The sequence below is a fragment of the Suricata suricatta genome, chromosome 9 (genome assembly GCF_006229205.1).
Source record: "Suricata suricatta isolate VVHF042 chromosome 9, meerkat_22Aug2017_6uvM2_HiC, whole genome shotgun sequence".
Classification (NCBI taxonomy): Eukaryota; Metazoa; Chordata; class Mammalia; order Carnivora; family Herpestidae; genus Suricata; species Suricata suricatta.
Genome location: NC_043708.1, coordinates 111880011 through 111898553, shown reverse-complemented (window position 1 = coordinate 111898553; position 18543 = coordinate 111880011). Strand labels below are relative to the sequence as shown.

Below are 18543 nucleotides of genomic sequence, written 5' to 3'. Positions count from 1 at the left end.
GCAGGCTCCAGGCTCTGAGCTAGCCTGCAGCACAGAGCCCGACGCGGGGCTCGAACCCACGAACGTGAGATCTGACCTGAGCCGAAGTCGGAGGCTTAGCCAACGAGCCACCCAGGCACCCCTGTAGGAATTCTTTATACATTCTGAATATGAGTCTTGGGTATACATGTTACAAATATTATTTCTGCCTGTGGCTTACTTTTTTACTTTTAACATGGTTTTTGCTGAACAGATGTTCTTAATTTTGGTGAACTCCAGTTTATCATTTTTGTCTTCTCTGGTTAGTGCGTTTTGCTTCCTCTTTAAAAAGTCTGTCTAGGGGCGCCTGGGTGGCTCAGTAGATTAAGCATCAGACTTCAGTTCAGGTCATGATCTCACGGTTCATGGGTTGGAGCCCCACATCAGACTCTGTGCTGACAGCTCAGAGCCTGCAGCCCACTTCAGATTCTGTGTCTCCCTCTCAGCCCCTCCCCAACTCGTGTTCTATCTCTCTGTTTCTCTCAAAAATAAATAAATGTTAAACAAAAATTTTTTTTTGATAAATAAAAATAAAAAGTCTTTGCCTAGCCCAAAATTATGAAGACCTTTTGAGCAATAATTCTTAAATTTGATACTAAATTAGCCTAGCCCAAGATTATGAAGACCTTTTGACCAATAATTCTTAAATTTGATACTAATTAGATAATGGTAAGCTTTCATTGGTTCACACATCAAAAGAAATAAATGCAAAAAAAAAAAAAAGAAAGAAAGAAAATGCATAGAATTGTTTTACTTTTTCCCATAATTTAATTCTTAATCTTTCAGCATTTAGCTGTGAATAAGTAGATAATTGTGATACCAAATCTGAAATTTGCTATTAGGATAGACTTGGTTATTGCTGTGGTAGCAAACCACTACAGGATCTCAGTGCCTTTTATCCTCACTCATGCTACTTGTCCAAAGTGGGCTAATGGGGCTGTGCTCTTTTTGGTCAGTTAGGCAAGGATGATGACAGCAACTACATTGTAATATATGAGTTGACCCTCTGAGTTCCATGATGTAATCTTATTCTGTTCCTGAAAAGAGAACTAAAAATATTTGTGAATAGCTATAATGAGTATCACAGTTAATTTGGTTGTATTACTTATCTTCTCTGTGGATCAGTTTGTTTACTATAAAAGAGCTAATGGTAGTATCTACCTCATATGGTAGTTGTGAGGATTAAACGGGATAATACATAAAAAACCCTTAGAGTAGTGCTGTTACCTAGTAAACAGTATAAATGCTTGCCACTATTACTGCTATCACTATTGTTATTAGACGCTTACTGTGTGATAGACACCATACTACCTGCTTTACATGGATTAATTCTTCAGATAACTTCTATTGTAGGCACTATGATTATCCTCATTTACAGGTGAGAGAACAGGTCAAGAGAAATGTATACTGTGCTTAAAGAACTTTGTTTATGTACATGTATGTTCATGTTATAATTTTTCCTTTTTGTTTTTTTATTTTAGAGAAAGAGTATGAAAGAGGGGGGAGGGAGCGAGAGGTTGTTAAGCAGACTCCATGCTCAGTACAGAACCCAACCCAAGGCTTAATTGCATAACCCCTGGGATCATGACCTGAGCTGAAATCAAGAGTCTAGGGGTGGCTGGGTGGCTCAGTTGGTTAAGCCTCCAACTTTGGTTCAGTTCATCATCTCACAGTTCGTAAGTTCAAGTCCTGCCACAGGCTCTATGCTGACAGTTCAGATCCAGGAGCCTGCTTAGGATTCTGTCTCTCCCTCTTTTTCTGCCCCTTCCCTGCTTGAGCTCTGTCTCTCAAAAATGAATAAATGTTTAAAAAAGATTTTTTAAATGAAATCAAGAGTCAGATGCTCAACTGACTGAGTCACCCAAGGCGCCCCCATGGTTATGATTTGATCTTTTTTAATATATGTGAATTATTATAAATTCAGGTATATGGAGTTATAGAATTATATTTATAATATATTTGTATAAGTTTATTATATAAACAAATTAAATATTGGACTTTTAATATATTCCTATTTTCTGCCAGTTTATAAAATTGTTTTTAGTTCATATCACTTAGTTGAATGTATTATTTCATGGTGTTCAGTCATAGTGTGATACCTAAACAAATTTAGAATTGATTTTGTCCTTCATTAGCAGGTGAAGAAACTTAGGCCAGATCGGTTTAATGGTCCCAGAAGACACAGCAAGTTGTGGCATAGCCTGAACTCAGAACCACAGCAGAACCCTGTCTCCACAGCTCTTTCTGCTGCCTTAGCTTGCCTGCTAGTAGTTTATATAGCACATAATCCTTTCTCAAAAATTTGAGGTCCTTTGGTCCCCTACTAAAACTGTGAGTGAATTCATTGTAGAATTTCCTCATAGTTCATATTGGTACATCTTGATTTTAGGTTATCAATTTTGCCTTTTAAATATGCTAATGTTACTAAACACCCAGAACCAAATTAGATATTTGGAGAGACTTTATAATAAGAATAAATGCCTCCAGAGAAGATTTTTCTGTGGAAAAACACTGTAATGATGAGCTTTTTCATCTAACCAGATTTGGAGTCAGATTTCTGAAGGGAAAGAAATGGTAGTGGAATTGGAGATGGAGTAAGTATATTCTGTTTAAAGTATATCTCAGGATAAATTAGCAAGAAGTAAAATGATACCTTATTTATAAAAAGCGTGTTACTTTTTCTACCAGCGACATAAGAATATACATTTATCAACCTCAGATATATTGTAATGTTCAGAATTAAACCTTTTAGGGAGATGCCAAGCCATATTAAACTCATGGTCATGGACTATTTTCCCATAATTAAATGAATTTTTGTATGATAATTGCAGTGTGTTGTCATATAATTTCATCTGTAAAAGTAACAAAGTATAAATTGAGTTAACCATACATTTCTAGCCAGTAGTAGAATTTCTCATCATATTGCTGTATGATAGAGAAGGAATAGGAAGTCACAACACTTCTTTTTCTCAGTATCAGAATTTGTTATCTATCAGGAGAGCAAACCGAATCTGTGCTGTGTGGTATTGCCCTCTAAGGAAATATATTATTGTTTTAAGAGTACAAGATGCTTTCCCCTGGTCTCCTGTAGTTTCAAACATTCATGTGTTAAAATATACACTGCTTCATAAAATTGAATGCAGAATTTAAATGAATTTTTTAATATAAAATGCAAAGTTTATAAACTATGGCCTCATACTTTTCCTGCAAGACATGTTTACTCTTCTCTGCCCTGTGGGGCTAATTCTGATTTGAGAAAGAGAGAAAATGAATATATTGCTAGAAATTCTCTCTAAGGCTCCTTTCAGCAGTAAGCTGTTAACTACTCTAAATGGTGTATTTTTCTGGAGGGGGAGTGGAGAGAATCTGGTCAAAAGAATTTTAACTTTATGTGTAGTCAAGCATTAAGAAAAGAAAGTGTATTCATGTATTGTGTGCCAAATTAAAATTTAAGTTTAAAAAGCCTGTGATTCTTGGGGTCCCTAGGTGACTCAGTCAGTGAAGCAACCAACTCTTGATTTTGGCTCAGGTCCTGATCCCGGGGTCATGGGGTCAAGCCCTGAAATGGTCTCCATGCTCAGCGTGGAGCCTGCTTAAGATTCTTTCCTTCTCTCTCTTTCTGTCTCTCTCCCCGCTTGCTCCCTCTCTCTCTTTAAAAAAAAAAAAAAAAAAGAATTCTATGATTCCTGATGACATTTCCCCTTTCTGTAAAACAACATAAGTATTGGGACACCTGTGTGGCCAACTTCAGCTCAGCCCTGCATCAAGCTCTCTGCTATCAGCACAGAGCCTGCTTTGCATCTTTTGTCCCCCTTTCTCTCTGCCCCTCCCCCTCAAAATAAAATAAACGTTAAAAAAAATTTTAATCATTAAAAAAAGTAAAGTAACATAACCATATTACTGGATGTTGGAAAGTTAAAACAAAAAGTAGGAAGTAATTGTACATAATTCTACCACCCGTAACAATTACTTTGAGCATTTTGGTGTGTCTCCTTCCAATCTTTTTCTTCTTTTGTATCTGGTCTTCTAATATAATTATAGTCTGTATAGTACTATACATAAATATTTCATTGACAACTTTGTCACATGATTAACAAAAGTTGCTTTCACATTCTTAGCACATAAAGAAATATTGATCCCCACAATATCTTTTTTTCTTTTAATGTTTATTTTTGAATAACAGAATGAGCATGAGCAGGGGAGGGGCAGAGACAGAGGGAGACAGAGGATCAGAAACAGGCTCTGCAGTGACTGCAGAGACTGGCCCCATGCAGGGCTCGAACCCATGAACCATGATATCATGACCTAAGCCTAAGTGGGGCACTTAACCAACTGAGCTGCCCAGGTGCCCCTAATATAATTATAGTCCATATAGTATACTTTCTCATTACTATTTCATTGAACACTTTGTAACATGATTAGCAAAAATAGCTTTCATATTCTTTTATGGTTTGCAGACACCATAAATAAAATTTATTTGATCCCCACAACATCTTTTTGAGTTAAGTAGAGAAGGAATCAGCCCCATTTTATATATGAAAGTATTGAAAGCAGATAACCATATAATACCTCTACTTGGTAGTGTCGTGGATTTCTGTTCTTGACAAAAGTAAATTTGCACTAACACAAGAAGTGGATATATTTGATGCAGAAAGAAGAGCAAAATAAATCATTCTATACATTCTTACTCCCTGGGACCTTGTCCTGCCTTACTGGACCAGTGAGTCTTGCAGCAGCAGTAGGCAACTCTAGAAATACATACTTTTGTCAGATTTTAGTAAATACACTAACACCAAGAATCTTTGAGGTGACTTAATTAGTCTGGTTACTCTTCAGTTAGAGTTAAAGTGGTTTTAAACCTGTTTTTCTTTTATCTGAAAATGAAGGAAACAAAGTCTTTAGCTTATAATAAACCAGGAAAAGTAACATCCATCCACTTGATCTGGTTGCCTGGGTAGAGTGAGAGCCTAGAGGCTCCGTGTATGAAGGGCAAGGCCTTATCATATTGGGTAGGTTACTTAAAGGAAAAATGTTCCTAGGAAACTGGACTTTTAGAGCATTATATATGTCAAATTTGAATTCGGTGGCCATTTGATTTACTGAAACCCTGAGCGTTGTAAAAATTTAGGGTTCAAAAGCAAAATACAGAGGGGCACCTAGGTGGTTCAGTCGGTTAAGCATCTGACTTCAGTTCAGGTCATGATCTTGTGGTTTGTGAGTTTGAGCCCTACGCCAGATTCTGTGCTGAAGCTCAGAGCCTGGACTCTGCTTTGGATTCTCTGTCTCCCTCTCTCTCTGCCCCTCTCCCACTGTCTGTCTGTCTGTCTCTCTCAAAAATCAGTAAACATTAAAATTTTTAATAAAACATAAAAGCAAAATATAGAAATATAATTCTAAGTTTTAAATATACTCCTTTTCATTTTAAACTGTTCTATTAAGTACATTGCAGTTGTGTCTTATTTGTTTTGTAGGACAACTGAACTTCATTTTACTGTTCACAGTAGTGAAGACAATATATTACTGCTGAACATCCCTACAACTAAAGTGTTTTTGGTTTTTTGTCTTCAACTTTTGGCTGAAGAAAAATCCCATACTACCCAAAGCTCTGTTTTTCTTTTAGGAATTCTTCCTAGGAAGAGAATTTTTTTGTAAGTGAGCTGATTAAAATGAAGAATGCTTTCTTTGATGGAGTCTCTTTCCTTTTATTACACTATCGTTTTTATAAACAGTCTCCAATTTTCCTTCTCAAAATGTGTCATTTTCTAGTATTCATTGGCTTTGAAAGGGTAAAAGATTTGGGAGTTGTTGCGTGTAATAGAAAGGAACATTCTTTCCATCTCTTCTTCACAGTGTTGTTTCACAGCTGCAGGTCTCAGCTGAAGAGAACAGTGTAAAATATAAGAAATAGAGGAGCACTGTTCCTTGAACCAATAAGGACCCTTACCCTAGAACTGTTAACCAGGACGCTTTTGTTCGCGTCAGAAATACTAGGGACCTTTGTTTCTTCTGCTTTCTCATAGTTTGCTTTCCTCAGATTCCAGGCTTGAATCATTTTGTTTTAGAGCAAGAAAGGAATCCTGTCTTTCTCCTTGATGTGAAAGTGGATTCCAAACCTGTGAGCACCCTGTGCTTAGTGTTCCAGCTCAGGCATTCCCTCAGCTGATATTTTCTGTTTCCTTCAGATCTCAGATGTGATTTGTGGATTTATTATGACAATTAGCAGTTATCTTAGCTCGTCACTCCATCTGTTCAAGTTGTCTGTATCTCTTCCTTGTTTTTCTCATATATTTAAATAAGTAAATAAATATCTTTATATACATCAGCTACAACCTTTACATTTTTTTTACTGTTTGTCCATCTGTCCCCCACTACATCATGAACTATAAAAAGACAGGAATTTCTTGTCAATCTTATTTCGCTCTGTGTCTTCAATGCATATCGTAGTTACATATAATCAACTGTGAAAAGCAGTATTTTTCAGCTTTAAAACTGATTTCAAACTCATTTCCCCTCTTGATAAACATAAAATTCCTCTATTCTAATATACCCTCTATGAGAATCACCAAGAAGTGAAAAAATATACATATGTATCTTCACCATACAAGAACATGAACTTTTTGCACTTTGTGTACTTAATTGCTTTTGTTTTCCAAATGTGAGTTAGATTATAACATTGCATATCATTGAAAATACCTTTTTGTATATCATGTGGCCTCCCAGAGGGGTACGCCCTTCTGGCATTCCCCTTTCCCACCTACCTCCCACCCCTCCACCCCCCACTTCATACACTCCCACTTTTTACTGTTTCATAGTAACCTGGTGTCCCAGGAAATTGTTTGGCAAAGTACTCTATACAGAGGAAGTAATGCCAAGTTTTATTAGGTTACTTTAACTCTTAGTTCTGGTGCTGGCCAGAAGTTGTCTTACTCAGGCAGTTATCTCCTTGTTTACTAGTATAAAAGCAGTGCTTAGATAGTTGTGTAGGAAGGGCCACTTGGGACCCACAGTCACCATGAAAAAACCAGATAAGTGGACAGTGAACTCAAAAGGCAACACCATTCATGTATAATGACAAATTTTGCTTTGCAAGAGGTGTTTATTTTCCCTATGTTATTACTGTGCTTTACACCTAAAAACACTGTTTGGGGTTTTCTTTCTTCTCACAACACATTTTATGTCATAGCGATACTAATTCTCCATCTAGGTTCCATTGAGGGGAAACAGTTCATGTAAATCTAAACAGTGCTCAGTTTCTTTTGATGATTTAATACTTCCATATTTTTAAAAGAAAGTATCCGACTCAAAAGTTCTCAAAACTTTCACTTCCAAAAATCATAAACAAAGAGGGAAGATTTATGTTTGTTTCTAATTCTGGCCTCTTCTTCCCACTTCTCATTGTTTTGAAAACAGTATCTCTAGACCAAGGACAGTAAGACTATAAAATTCTATAAAGCAACTCTACATACAACTTGACACCAAGCAGTCTTACTCACACAGTAAATGTTCTCAACCAGTGTTTGTTGTTGAAATATAAACTCTACAAGCATTTGCATTAAATGAGGCTGGATTATTTCTTTTGTGGCCCCAAAAAAACACTATACAATATTTAACTTTACAAAAACTACAAGTTGTATATTGTCAGTATAGCCCACCCTTTATCACTAAACAAGTTATGAGTCTGCAGTTGAAATATATGCAGGCCACATCTTATAGATTTTATTCCTAATTTCTTTTCAGTTATTTTGAACTAAGAAATTGGTTCTACCTTCAAAAATATATCAAGAATCTAACCACTTCTCACCACCTCCACTACTTCCACTGTGATCCAAGCCATCATCTTCCAAATGGATTATTGCAGTAGATTTCCAAATGAACTCCTTACTTCCACTCTTGACCCTCTCCGCTCTTCATTCTGTTCTCAAAACAGCAGCCAGAGTGATCCTATAAAAATGTTAGTGGCTTCTCCGACTAAAAAGCCCAAGTCCTTACCATGACTTACAAATCCCTGTGGGGTCTGGTCCCCAGTCACCTCTCAGATCTCATCTACTACTTTTGTCCCTGTTTCAATCCTCCACATTTGCCTCCTTCACTCACATTCCGTATACTCCTTTGTACTAGGCGTTGCCCCTGCCTGGCCTACTCTGTGCTCACATACATGCATACCTCTCTGCTTCATGTCCTTTGAGTCTCAGTAAACTCTTTCCTGGACTCTGTTTAAAATTCCAAGCACTCTCTTCCCTTGAACTCTTCCTGGCCTCTCTACTGGCTCTGTTTTTTTCTTAGGACTTACCACTATGTGACATTATTCATTTTACTTTTTTAAAATCTTGTTTTTTGTCTGTCTGTCCCAGTATACTGTGAGCTATGTGATGGCAGGGATTTTTGCCTGGTTTGATCTGCACTGTATCCCCAGTGCATAGAAAGTACCTAGAATGTTAGATGCTCAATAAATATTTGTTGATGAACTAATCCATTTCCTTATTGTTTAACTCCTATACTACCCTAACAACATTTTAACAAATTAATAATATTTATAGTTATAGGAGCCTAGGCTCTAGATTTTAGAAATAGAGAGCCATGTTTTCTGCCCACCCCTGCCTAACCCCCAGCCAGACCCACACCTCCTCATGCCCTTCTCTTGAAGTAACCCTAAGCCTTATATGTATACTCTGATTATCTCCCACATACTAACTACCCCCACCCCTCCCAAAAAAGTACTTAATTATCTTTTTCCCCCTCATCTCCCATATCAAAGCCTACAGTGAAAGAGTTCTTAACTGAATTACACTTAACTGCACTGCCTGATGGGATTAGCCAGCATTCTTATTTGCTCTGTGAAACATCCTGATTAATGCCTACAGCCTACTGACTGCTCTTAGCTTAATGTTCACAGCTGGTGGACTTTTCTCTCTTTGTGCTCTCACCTCCTCCAGTTAAATTACATGCATATCAAAATCAGTTTTATTTATTCCTAAACATGTTTATAGCAGGACTATATATATATATATATATATATATATATATATATATAAAGAGAGAGAGAGAGATGTAGATATAGAATATTTATGATAATTTTTAATTAATAAACTTTGTTTTATAGCAGTTTTAGGTTCACAACAAAATCAAACAAAAAATACTAAGAATTCCCATATATTCCCTAACCTCACATATGCCACAACCTCCTCCTCTGTCAGCACCCCCAACCAGAGTTGTACATTTGTTACAGTCACTGAGCTTACATTGACATAATCATCACCCAAAGACCTAGTTCACATTAGGGTTCACCCTTGGCGTTGCACCTTCTATGGGAATTAACAAACATGGTATGTATCCACCGTTGTAGTATTGTACAAAATAGTTCACTGCACTAAAAATCCTTTGTATTCTGCCTACTCACCCCTGCCTCCCCTCTAATCCTGGCAATCACTCATCTTTTTACTGTTTGCATAGCTTTGTCTTATCTGGATGTCATATAGTTGGAATCATAGAGTATATAGCCTTTTCAGAATGACTTCTTTCACTTATAATATGCATTTAAGTTTACTCCATACCTTTTCATGGCTTGATAACTCATTTGTTTTTAGCAATGAATAATAGTTCATTATCTGGTTGTGTCCGAATTTTGATATTATAAATAAAACTACCATAAACATTTATGTGCAGGTTTTTAGTGGATATAAATACCAAATACTTGGTATTTTAGGTAAATTCCAAGGAATCCAGTTGCTGGTAAGAAAGTTTTAGGGCACCTGTATGACTCAGTTGGTTAGATGGCTGGCTCTTCATTTCAGCTCAGGTCATGATCTCACAGTTTGTGGGATCAAGCTCCATGTCAGGCTCCAAGCTGGGCATGGAGCTTGCTTAAGAATCTCTCTATCCTTTTCCCTGTATGTACCCCTCCCCCACCCATGCTCTCTCTCTCTCTCTCTCTCTCTCGCTCTCGCTCTCTTTCTCTCTCTCTCTAAAAAAAAGAAGAAGAAGAAAAAGAAGAATATGAAACACCAAATGGTCTTACGTGGTGGCTGTCCCATTTTGTGTTCATTCCCACCAGCAATGAATAGAATTCCTGTTCTCAATCCACATCAGTGCTTGGTGTTGTCACTGTTTTGGATTTTTTTTTTTAATTTTTAAATATATTTTTAGCATTTATTTATTTTTTGAGAGAGAGACAGACAGAATGCGAACCAGGGAGAGGCAGCACAGAATCTGAAGTTGTCAGAGGGCTGACAGAAGCACAGAGCCCAATGCTGGGCTCAAACTCACGAACCTCAAGATCATGACCTGAGCTGAAGTAGGATGCTTAACCAACTGAGCTACCCGGGCACCCCTGTGTTGAATTTTTAATAGCCATTGTAATCATTTTAATAGCTGTAGTGATGTCTCATTGTTGTTTTAATTTTCAGTTTCTTAATGACATGTGATATTGAACATCTTTTCATAGGCATACTTGCCATCTGTATATATTCTTTGGTGAGGAGTCTGTTCAAGTCTTTTGCCCCCATTTTTAACTGAATTGTTTATTTCTTACTGTTAAGATTTACGAGTTCTTTGTATATTTTTGGTAAAAGTTTTTTTATCAGATGTGTCTTCTGCAAATACTTTCTCCAGATCTGTGGCTTGTCTCCTCATTCTTTTGACATTGCCTTTTTCAGAGGAACAGTTTTCATTATAATGAAGTCGAGCTCATAAGTACTTTCTTTCACCGACTGTGCCTTTGTTGTTTTGTTTAAAAAGTCATCATCGCCATACCCAAGACCATCTAGATTTTCTCTTACATTATCCTGTAGGAATTTTGTAGTTCTTTGTTTTACATTTAGATTTCTGATCCGTTTTGAGTTAATTTTTGTGAAGGGTATAAGGTCTGTGTCTAGATTCTTTTTTTACTTCCTTTTTTTGCATGTGAATGTCTGGTTTTTCCAGCACCATTTTTTTTTAATGTTTATTTATTTTTGAGAGAGAGACAGGGAAAGACAGTGAGAGCGAGAGAGGGACAGAGAGGGAGACAGAATCCAAAGCAGGCTCCAGCCTCTGAATTGTCAGCACGACCCAATGTGGGGCTCAAACCCACAAACCACAAGATCATGACCTGACCCAAAGTTGCACACTTAACCAACTGACCCACCCAGAAACCCCTCCAGCACCATTTGTTAGGAGACTGTCTGCTTTACTGTATTGTATCTGCTCCTTTGTCAGAGATGGGTTGACTGTTTTTATGTGGGTTTATTTCTGGGCTCTCTGTTCTATTTATTTGTCTTGTCTTTTACCACTCCCATACTATCTTGATTATTGTTACTTAATAGGAAATCTTGAAGTTAGGTAATGTTGGTCTCCCACCTTTGTTCTTCTCCTTCAATACTGAGTTGGCTATTTTGGGTATTGTGCCTCTTCATATAAACTTTAGAATCATTTTTTTTTTATATCTATGAAGTAACTTACTGGGATTAATATTGAAATTGAGTTGAATCTATAGATCAAGCTGGATAAAACTGGCATCTTGATAATATTGATTTTTCTGTTCATTAACATAGAATATTTCTCCACTTATTGATCTTCTTTGATATCTTTTATCAGAGTTTTATAGTTTTTCTCATATAGGCCTTATAGATATTACCTAAGTATTTCATTTTGGGGAATGCTTGTATAAATGGTAGTGTGTTTTTAATTGCAAATCCTACTTGGTCATTGCTGATACATAGGTAAACCGTTAACTTTTTTTTTTATGTTTTTATTTATTTTTGAGAGACAGAGCGAGCAGTGGAGGGTCAGAAAGAAAGGGAGACACAATCTGAAGCAGGCTCTAGGCTCTGAGCTGTCAGCACAGAGCCCGATGTGGAGCTCGAACCCACGAACCATGAGATCATGACCTGAGCCAAAACCGGACGCTAAACTGAGCCACATAGGCGCCCCAACAGTTAACTTTCATATATTAACCTTGTATCCTGTAGCCTTGCTATGCTCACTTATTAGCTTCAGGAGTTTTTGTCAATTCATTCAGATTTTCTGTATATTCAATCATGTCATCTTTGAACAAAGAATTATTTCTTCCTTCCCAATCTATATGCCTTTTATTTGCTTTTGTGACTTATTGCATTAAGTAGGACTTCCACTATAATGTTGGAAAGCTGTTTGGGTGGGGGGTGGACATCTTTGCCTTGTCCTTGATCTTGGAGGAAAAATTTTCTGTTTCTCACCATGAAGTATGGTGTTAGCTGTAGATATTTTTGCAGGTGTTCTTTATCAAGTTTAAGAAGTTGTCTTCTGTTCCTAGTTTGCTGAGAATTTGTATCATGAATGGATATTAGATTTTATCAAATGCTTTTTCTGTATCTGATCATGTGATTCTTCTTTATCCTATGTATATAATAGATTACATTAATTAATTTTTGAATGTTGAACCTGCATTGCATATCTGTGATGAATCTTTCTTGGTCATGATGTATAATTCTTTTTATACATTGTTTGATTCACTTTGCTAATATTCTGTTGAGGATTTTTATATCTGTGTTCATGAGAGCTATTGGTCTCTAGTTTTCTGTATGTAATATCTTCGTTTGGATATTAGGATGATGCTGGCTACATAGAATGAATTGGGAAATATTCTTTCTGCTTCTCTTCTCTAAAAGAGAGTGTTAAAGATTGGTAATTTCTTCCTTAAATATTTGGTAAAATTCACCAGTGAACTGATCTGTGTCTGCTTTCTGTTTTGGAAATTTATTAAATGTTGATTTAATTTATTTAATAGATCTAGGCCTATTCAGATTATCTCTTTCTTTGTGAGTTTTGGCAGATTGTATCTTTCAAAGATTGTCCATTTCATCTTTGTTATCACTTTATGCCCATAAAGTTGTCTGTAATATTCCTTTATTCTCTTTAATGTCCATGATATCTATAATAGTGTCCCATCTTTCATTGCTGACATTAGTAATTTGTGTCTTTCCTGTTTTATTCTTAATTAGCCTGGTCAGAGGCTTAATGGTGTTATTTACTTTATAAAAGAGCCACCTTTTGGTTTTGCTGATTTTCCTTGATTGATATTCTGTTTTTAATTTTACTGGTTTCTTTTTTTTTTTTTTTTACATTTTAAAGTTTATTTATTTATTTTGAGAGAGAAAGAGAAAGAACAGGAGAGGTGAAGAGAGGAGAGAGAAAATCCCAAGCAAGCTTCATGCTGTCAGCACAGAGCCCAATGTGAGGCTTGATCCCACGAACCTTGAGATTATGATTTGAGCTGTGATCAAAAGCTGGACACTCAACCAACTGAGCCACCCAGGCACCCCTCAATTTTACTGATTTCTGCTTAGTTTTCATTATATTTTATCTTCTGCTTACTTTGGATTTAATATGCTCTTCTTTTTCCATTTTCCTAAAGTGGAAGTTTGGATTATGGATTTTAGATCTTCTTTTCTCATATATGCATTCAGTGCTGTAAATTTACTTCCAAGCACTGTGTTTGCTGTATCCCACAAATTTTTGTAAGCTATACTTTAATTTTTTTAATGTTTATGTATTTATTTTGAGTGAGCGCATGAGAGGGGGAGGGATAGAGAACAAGAATCCCAAGCAGCTCTGTGCTGTCAGTGCAGGGTTCATTTCCACAAACTGTGAGATTATCACCTGAGCTAAAAGCAAAACGTGGACACTCAACTGACTGAGCCACCCAGGCACCCCCATAAGTTGTATTTTCACTTTCTTTTAGTTGAAAATATTTTTAAATTTCTCTTTGTTTCTTCTTTGACTCATGTTATTTATATGTTGTTATTAACATGTTAATAACTCATGTTATTTTATGTTGTTTAACTTCCCAGTATTTTGGGATTTTCCAGCCTTCTTTCTGTTACTGATTTCTAGGTTAATTTCATTGTGGTCTGAAAGTAAACATTATATGGTTTCTATTCTTTTAAATTTAAGATATGTTTAATGGCCCAGAATTTGGTATATCTTGGTGAATGTGCCATGTGAGCTTGAGAAAAATATGTAATCTGCTGTTGTTAGATGAAGTAGTCCTACGAATATCAACTATGTCCAATTGATAGGTGGTGCTGTTGAGTTCAACATTGTTCTCAATGATTTTCTATCTTCTCGAATGTCTATTTCTGTTAGAGAGGTGTTAAAATCTCTAGCTATAATTGTGAATTCATCTGTTTCTCCTTGCACTTCTATTAGTTATTGCCTCATGTGTTTTGACCCTCTGTAGTTAGACATATAAATATTAAAGATTATTATGTCTTCTTTGATAATTGTCCCCCGGCCCCTCTTTCTCCCTGATCACTTTCTTTGCTCTGAAGTCTGCTCTGTCTGACATTAATATAGCTACTCTCACTTTCATTAAATTGGTGTTATATCATTTCCATTCCTTCTTCTCTGATCCTTTCTTCTCTTGCTCTCTATCAGTTTGCTGGCTTTCTTTAGTGATATATTTGGATTTCTTTCTCTTTATTCTTTGTGTATCTATTCCTGGATTTTGATTATGTTACCATTAGGTTTGTATATCACATATTCTGCATATAGCAGTCTATATTAAGTTGATGGTGACTTAAGTTTGAACTCAGTCTTTCTCCTTTCTCTCCCTCATGTTTTAGGTATATGCTACCATATTTTATATTATTTTCTTCTGTGAATCCCTTGATTGATTTCTACAGATTTATTTTTACTACTTTTGTATTTCCTACTTTTCTTATTTATGACGTTTCCTTTCCACTCAAAGATTCCCCTTTAATATTTGTTGTAGGGCTGGTTTAGTGGTCATGATTTTTTAGCTTTTGTTTGTCTAAGAAAGCCTTTATCTCTCATACTATTGGGAATGATAACCTTGCTAAATAGTATATTCTTGGCTACAGATTTGTTTCTTTGAATACTTTGAATGTATCATGCCATTCCCTTCTGGACTGCAAAGTTTCTGCTGAAAAATCCACTTATGTCCTTATGGGGTTTCCCTTGTGTGTAACGCTTCCCAGGAAAAGTCTTCTTTTGCTGCTTTTAAAATTCTCTTTTAATCACTACTTTTTGACATTTTAATTACTGTGTGTCTTGGTGTAGACCTCCCTGGGTTGATTTTTGTTGGGAGAATCTCTCTGCCTCCTGGATCTGGATATCTGTTTCCTTACAGAAGTTTTTGGCTATTATTTCTTCAAATAAATTTTCTGCCCGCTTATTTCTCTCTCTCCCCCTGGGACCACTATAATGTGAATGTTGTTACACTTGATAGAGTCACTGAGTTCTCTAAGTCTGTCCTCATTTTGCATAATTTCTTTCTCTCACCTGCTCAGTTTGATTACTTTCCATTACTCTGTCTTTCAGATCATTAATTCCTTCCTCTGTTTTATCTAGCCTGCTATTTATTCCATCTAGTTGATTTTTAATTTCATTTGTTTTGTTTTTCATCTCTGATTGGTTCTTTTTTATCTCTTTTTAAAGGTCTTACTCATGTTCTCCACTTTTTTCTCAAATCCAGTGAGTATCTTTATGATCATTACTTTAAATTCTCTATCAGGGCAGCCTAGGTGGCTCAGTCAGTTAAGCATCCAACGTCAGCTTAACTCATAATCTCACGGTTCATGAGTTTGAGCCTGACATTGGACTCTGTGCTGTCAGCACAGAGCCCACTTTGGATCCTCTATCCTCCTCCCTCTCTGCACCTCCCCTGCTCTCACGTGTGTGTGTGTGCTCGCTCTCGCTCTCTCTCTTTCTCTCTCCCCCAAAATTAAATAAATATTTTTTTACAAGAGTGAATAGAGGTTTGTGTGGTTAGAGGTCAGTTATAGTAGAAATAATTGAGAAAGCTGAAATGATAGGAAATAGTGGTCAGACAGACACATTTGATTTTGAAGTTGGTTAGCCAAATGACATGATTTTGAAAAGAACTGAGAGTTTTACATAAGGGTTTAGTGTGGACAAAGAAGGCAGAATGCCACCTCTCAACTCTGAGGTATGTGATGGGAGGGAATGTTGTGCATCTCTATGAAAGAACTTAATGAAGTGGGATTAACATATGTAGTGTAAGGAAAGGGCGCTTGAACAGAGCCAGCCCCATAAAATCTAGGTATAAATTAGGCTTCCAGCACTGTCCAAGACATTTGCAATAATGTAGTCTCATAGTTGAGATTATCCTTTTGCTGGGAAGGGTTACCAGGAAAATCTTAGTTGAGGAACATTTCATAAGCTCCACCTATCTTGACCAAAGCAATGTTCTGCATATAGTTTGGCTCCCCATATTACTACAAGGAGAAAATGTGTTGATTGGCCAATAAATACCTAGTGTGCTTAAGATGATTATCATTACAATTTTTATAATTGTCATCAAAATATCTTAAATTGGCACCATGTTTTATACATCCATTTTTTTTCAATGAGTGGTTAGTATTCGAAGGAATTTTTGGATTTCTAAAGCTACAGTCTGGACCCTGGTTTAAAGTATACGCCCCAAGGTAATACCAATTTTTGAGACCTCCTGGTAGAAGCCTTCACTGGGTACAGAACCTGTCTGCCAAGACATCTGCATGATATGCTCACTTATGTAAACTGCAGCAGAGAACCATATTTGTATATTGCTTTGTCTTTGAACATATTTCTCTTCCCTTCCAGAGTAGCATTCATCACATTTCTTAAGTGCTTCACATAGAATTTCAAAGTTCAGTTTGACCTCTGTACTGGGACATTATCAGACACAGATGCTACACTGAGAGGCTTTTTGGCAATCAATGTCTTAGTAGCCGTGATTCCATTTGAATCACCCCCTCATGGACCGTATGAAAGCAGAATCTTGCAGGATCCCAGCCATATTTTTGGGAATCATTTTCTTTTCCAACTTATTGGACTAGTTTAGAGGCTTTGGGATTTTCCTGGACTTTTTCCTCATTTCCTTCTTTTGTTGATCTTGGCCCCTTAACCTTCCACCCACTTTATTACTCATTTCATAGGGACCTGACTACTCAGTAACACAAGGGAAAATATATCTGAAGCCATATGGGTTCAGTAAAACAAAAGAAAAGAAAAAGAGCAAGACATTTGTGTTCTCTCGACTTCCTTTGTTTATATGATCTGTTTATATGTTGCTAAGGTTGTGTTGTCCAGCTGCCTCCCAATACCTCAACAATGACTGAAGAGAACTGAGAAACACTCGCAGAGGGTCCTGCTGGCACAGTGAATGAAAAGACTTCATTTGCCCCCCTGCCAGATAATATATCACCTGTGAGGGTCAGTAAGAGATGCCAGGAACTTCAAATGCTGAATCTTAAAGTTATTGAAAGGCCATTTACTTTTAGGGAGACTTTAATAAAAAGCCAATTAAATGGGTCCTTTTAAGGTTTGTGAATGAATATCTATATCAATGTTTGCTCATGGTTTACAGTTAGACTGTATGGCATGTAGTTGATTAGGGTTTTTTTTTTTGTTTTTTTGTTTTTTTTTTTTGGTAAGATGAATATCAGTGTAAGGTGATGTTAGCAGCCCTTAAAGCCCAGGCTCTAATCTGGTCTGTGTATAATACGAATTTAAATCAAATTAAAATGTAAATACCCCTATTTCAGGATTATTCTAGGAAACATCTAGAATAGAATGTTGCATTATTTGTTACAGCCCCTCGTATACCCCCCTGTCTTGAAGGAATTGAGAAGGGTTAGTGAGTATCCTGGCACATGGAATAAACACCTGACTGAGTCCGCAGTTTCTCTTTGTGCTTTCCATGTTCTACCCATTGCAATGGGTAATACACATACAGAGATGCAGTTTTTCACAGTAAGCCATTTTTGAAACTGGTCTGCTAAATAAAAAATAGAAGCAAAAACAAGAAAATACGAATAAGAAATAAGCTGTCGGTGTTATCATTTTTGAAGTAAATTACTCTATTAGACATTTAGAATTAGGGGTCAGTGTCATCCACTTCTTCCATGGGTTTCCGCATCAGTGGGATGAATCCTCGCTCTGCCTGGGCTGCCCTGCTTTCCCCTTAACTGCAATTTCCCCGGGTCTCCTTAGCAGCAGCCTCTGAAATAACTGCTGAGGGAGCTCCTAAGTGAATTCACATAATTTGCTTCTCAGTTTTCCCTGTTTGATTGAGGCACTCTTTCTTGAGTGGTTTGCAGTTCCCCTTAAGTGGCTACTGTTTGGGGTCACTGTTGAATGTTTTGTTTGAATATCACTTTCACGATGAATGGAAGGCTGCTGCTTTTGGCAATATGGGGTGAAGCTGTTGGTGGTAAGCCTTGAAAGAGAAAAATCTTTCTTTGTAGTGAGATGCTAAGTGAACTTACTCTCTTTGTCACTTTGTCCTTTATCCTTTCAGTCTGATAACCTTCAAGTTCTTGTGATTTATTGTGTTTTCTTCGATTAAGCTTAGTTGTTTCCGGTAGCCAGGTGCATGCTATTTCCGTTGGTGATGTGGAGCATATTTCTGACCTGGAAGTGAGGTTTCTTTACCTCTGCACCACATCAGTATGCCTTCCAACCTCCACTTCCTTTGCATTATTTCCTTTTGGAGGGCTCAGTTTGTTACCATTTAATCTAAGGATGATTCATCTGGGACTGAGA

The 18543-nt window shown here is 36.8% G+C and overlaps 1 protein-coding gene across 2 annotated transcripts in view; it reads left to right on the top strand.

Moving 5' to 3' along the window:
• Window positions 1–18543, top strand: part of HMG20A (high mobility group 20A) — a 68897-nt gene that overhangs the window by 22733 nt on the left and 27621 nt on the right. Inside the window, exon 1 of one of the 2 annotated variants that reach the window (XM_029951546.1) lies at window positions 17191–17211. The exons of the other annotated variant lie outside the window; for it this stretch is intronic. The gene's annotated coding sequence lies outside the window, so the exon portion shown is untranslated. Of the gene's footprint in view, window positions 1–17190; window positions 17212–18543 lie in introns of those variants that run through there. 2 annotated transcript variants of the gene reach the window in all.